This window comes from Suricata suricatta, chromosome 7 (assembly GCF_006229205.1).
Source record: "Suricata suricatta isolate VVHF042 chromosome 7, meerkat_22Aug2017_6uvM2_HiC, whole genome shotgun sequence".
NCBI classification, from domain to species: Eukaryota; Metazoa; Chordata; class Mammalia; order Carnivora; family Herpestidae; genus Suricata; species Suricata suricatta.
This window is the reverse complement of record NC_043706.1, coordinates 59,514,784-59,519,505: the sequence shown is the minus strand read 5'-3', so window position 1 is coordinate 59,519,505 and position 4,722 is coordinate 59,514,784. Positions and strand designations below refer to the sequence as shown.

Here is a 4,722-nt window from a genome sequence, read left to right as displayed (position 1 = left end):
GTGCGAGCCCGCGCGCCGGTCTACCGCGTGCTCGTGCGCGCGCGCGCCCCTGGGCTCTGCGCGCCCCGCGCCTAGCTCCAGCGCAAGTACGGTGAGCCTGGCGGCCGGCCCGAGGCTCGACGAGCGCTGCGCCGCCGCTGTGCCTTCCCGTAGTTCTGCCTCCCGAGAGCGCGGGCGGGTGTGTGTGTGAGAGAAGAGGAGGGAAGCGGCGGGGTGGGAAAGGAGGGAGGCCCGGCGGGAGGGGGGCTCCGCGGTGCTCCAGCCAGGGCCGCGGTGAGCCTGCACGTCACGGCTACTCAAAACCAAGCACGTCCCGAAAGCGGTGTTTTCTGCGTCTGGGAGGTTTTTGCATCCTCAGTTCCCACCGCTGGGGCTGGCGGCGACCAACTGTAAGAGAAACTCACTGGGAGGCGAAGCGAGGGGGGCGTGCGGAGGACTGGAAGGCCACTCTGAGGGGTGGGAAGTATATAGTGGACTTGATCGTCTTTTTCTTTCAGCGCGGACCTGTCGCAACCGAAGAGCTGTCATTTCATCGCGGAGATTCAGATGAATTGATCCACTCCTTAGCGGACGGGGCACATCTCAGTTCCCGAAATGCTGCGTGTCCCCGACTGGAACAATACTAGTTTTTCTCAGCGAGGCTGCAATTAACATCTTGTTTGTTCTGGCTAGATACAGGCTTTGTCAGGACCGCGGTGCGGCGACCGAGGTTGGGCATCTTGCATTGCTTTCTGCATGGCAATGGGATCATGATTGTGGGGTCTAAACTTTTGTTTTCTTAATGTATCTGATTCTTTTTTAAGTTTCCCTAGTAACAGGTTTTGTGGACAGGAGGAGGGAAAAAAACGAGGGAAAGGGGGAGGAAAAGCTTCAGATTCTCGATTTAACCGCAACAAAAAGGGTGAATTTCCACCACTCCCCACCTTATTTATTTATTTATTTGCCCCCTGGACAGTTGGCTGACAAGTGTTTGATGAACTAGCTTCAGATACAATGCTGCAAAAGGTCATTCGCCTACTGATTATGTTTCTACTTGTAAACGCAGTTGGTGGTTTGCAAAACAAGTGGCAAAATAGTGTGGTGATTCGGTGGGGGCGACCAGAATGGGTAATTCCTATGAAGTGCCAGAGTCTAAGGGTGAGTGGCTTGAGCGGCAGGTGAAGTTGAATAAAACAAATTTCCATCATCTTCTCTCCTACTCTTTCTGCATTTTTCTTTCTCTTGTTGTTCCTCTCCCCTGGGGCAAATGGAGAGCCAAGAACATTATTTTAAAAGATGACTATAGTGAAAATAGAAAGGTGCCAATGATTTTATTCACTGGAGTTGTTTGAAATATAAAATTGGCCCTTTACTTCTTAATACATATTAATAGGGTGACCCTCTTCAAGGCTTTCTCTTCTAGGACAAGTGTTCAGAATAACATCCTGTAAGGGAAACAGTTAATCATTCCCCATCCAACAAGCTTTAACCATGTTCCAGGAACACTCACTGGCTGAGAGAACAGCCTGTGTGGCGTTTTGGTTTTGTGTCATTTTGGTTCATTACAATATTTTTTATTCATTTAAGGGAAGGTGAAAGGAAAATAAGGTTTATGTCTAGGATATCATTCTAAACATTGTGTAAACACATTTTCTTTTAAAAACAAATATTCAGCAATACAAAGGAGAATCACATTTCCTTTATTTCAACTTCCATAGAGATTATAATTATGATATTTGCAAGACATTTTGGTCAGTTCTGTTACTTTGTGACAAGCAAAAATAGAGATTAGTGACAGATGCTAAAAAATGGGGAAAAGGAGAATGTTCTGCATGATTTGTACATTAAAAAACAATAAGAATTTTAGATATATAGCTATTTTGCATCCAGTAATTGCTCACATTATCTGTGAACACTGTGATTCTGATGTTTCTTAGAAAATCTTGAAGTCGTGACATAGTGACATAAGAATAACAGCCGAAAGGGATAATTTAAAAAGACTTAATCCTAAATGGAAAGGAGCACTTATTCCCAGGGTCATTTATATTCAAGTAGAACACAGGGCTGGGTCAGGGAGAAAGCCACCCTTAATAAAGCACTTCACCCTTCACACTGTTTCCCATAACCTTCATAAATTGCAGGCTACTGAGCCAGCCTGATGATCCTGCTAAGGTATATTTATAGCAGATGATTTGTGGATGATAAATATGCCAAGCAAGACACCATCTCCAGTAACCCCAGGCTGGTCTGACTTCCTCAGGGGGTCATAATCAAGAATCACAAAAAGAACCATATATGGAGATTCTGGTCTCTGGACCCTAACAACAGCACAATTCCACAGGCAGACTAAGGAAGAGCCACCCTGATTCATGTCTGCACTATGTTACAAGTGAAAGCACTGCTGACACACTGACCCAACAATAAAAAGGGCAGGAGTTTACACACTGTAGGCTCTCTGTGTCCTTTCCTCCCTATTGAGATTGGTCTGCTTTTATGCTTCAACACATCTCAAAAATAACCATTTCACATTATAATCATCAGCCTTCATTTGCTTCTCACTAATCCCTTATCTGTGTATGTCTGTATGCATACAAACACAGATACATATTTAACACACACATTACATGTACATGCATGTATGTATGAATACATTATGTTTAAGTGTGCACACACATCTATATATAACACATTAACATATATTTCTGTTAGGATATATGTATTTGGGAGGATGGTTTCACTATACTCCTTTACATTTCTCTTTTGTATAAAGTGTTCTCTCCCCCAAACTACCAGATTGATTGTATAAACTAATTTTCATATGTTTCTTTCCCAACTTTTGAAAGGACTGTTGAGAAAACCAGTATTAACACAACAAAATATAATCTTGTTTTTTAAATTGGGCCAGGCATGTAAAGTTTTTCAAATTGATCTCTTAATTATATATTTTTAAAGATTACTTCAGAGAAATCGGATTTCTAAGAATAATTTCTCTCTTTTACTTCTCTTGCCTTTTATTTTTTACTGTTTAGTCGTTCTATAATAGAATAAAAACAGAACCCCATCCTCCAGGATCATTTCTTAAAATTCACTATTACCTACACAATTATTCTCAGGCTCAAATGACAAGAATATGCTTTGAATATGCTTACTTAGTTTTAGAAAGGGTTTTCTTTCCCCTCATCACTTTCTCTCATTTTCCTTGGGGTGTGACTGTATTACCACTTTTAAGTTTTATAACTTTTCTTCAGTAAGGCTTTAGGCACAAATAAGTTTGTACAGTATTCTTTTTTAATATGCTCTTATTTTTCAATGCTTAATGTCTCCAACACACACATAGACACACACACACAAACATCTGACAACCACTAATTCCATAATAAGAGGAAATTAATGTCATAACTTCAGAAATATGAACCTTAACTATCTTATTATTTACTCTAATCAACTAATGCTTTATTTTGTGTTAATAAAATGATTAAAATATTACATGATTAAAAGTGCAAGCACTTACTTTATGCTTAAATTAGCATATTTACTATGAACTGAAAGAACTTCTTTCTCCTCTTCCTCTTCCTCCCTCTTCTTTCTTCTTATTATTAAATAATGAAGTTTCTCAGGAACTAAGCTGATTCTTCTCAGTTCTCTATCTAAAAAAAAAAAAAAGAAAAGGCCATTTTTCTGTTTGGGTATTCCCAAATAGAAAATACATGACAAAAACACTAAAAACTGGAAGAGTAGAGTAGAGCAAAGAAATAAATGAATTGATGGTTATCTTTAGCTACTTAGTCCAGACTTGCCGGAGGCCAGACATAGCCAGAGTACTTTTTACCAAAGAACTCATTTGCATCAAGTTTACATTTTTTACCATTCTTTTCCTCTACAATAACACATGTAAAACACTTACATTGGTAAAAAGTTTTTGACCATCAATTCCGAAGGCTTCATTTGTGATTCAGGAAATGCCATGGGTAGGTACCATATAATGTCACATTTGTGTGGAATGGAAGTGTCTTGGAAAATATGGACTTTAAAAAGCTCAAAATACATGTTTGCAGTTAAATATGAATTTACTCCAAATTCTTCTCTTGTCGTTTATTTTAATCTACTTTCTTATATAAAGTTGCTATATTTATGCCATTATCTTTAATTTCTAGGATTTCAAATGAACTATAAAGATTCTTCATTTTTACCCCTGAAGCTGACACTGATTATATACCTGGTTAAAGAAAAGAAGCTGTGCATTCTTTGGACTTCAGTTTCCTCATAAGAAAGGAAGGGTGTGACCAAGTAGTTTCTATGATTCTTCATAATATTTTCTAAATTAAACAAGGTATCTCACAAGACATAGAAACAATGAGAGAAAAATGCAACAAAATCCTAGGCTGGGAAGAATCAAAACTGTTCCAGTCAAATATTGAAAATGTTCTACTCTACCATAATTTTTAAGATCTCCATAGTTTTACCAGATTTGCCATTCCTTTTTTGCTGCCATCTACCAGTGTAAAGACAACCCATTACATTCTTATTCTTCCCTCACTGTGATCATTTTTTTTGTCAGATTGAGTTCCAACCCTACCAATACTGATGACAAGAACTAAAGTTGTGAGTACCAGCATATCTGTTGACCTTAATCAACACCAGAGATTGAGGTCAATTGATTATCTATTATTTCTGAACGCTTGTGTCTCTCCAGCTCTGTTCCTTACCAGTCCTGACCCACTATTTTTCTTTCTGCCAGATTCT

The 4,722-nt window shown here is 39.3% G+C and overlaps 1 long non-coding RNA gene across 1 annotated transcript; it reads left to right on the top strand.

Annotated features, from left to right (window-relative positions):
• Nucleotides 1-255: 255 nt before the first annotated feature.
• LOC115296953 lies at nt 256-1,186 on the top strand. The gene is made up of 2 exons (XR_003911162.1): nt 256-389; nt 498-1,186. It is a non-coding gene; the product is annotated as an uncharacterized LOC115296953 (long non-coding RNA).
• Nucleotides 1,187-4,722: the final 3,536 nt, after the last annotated feature.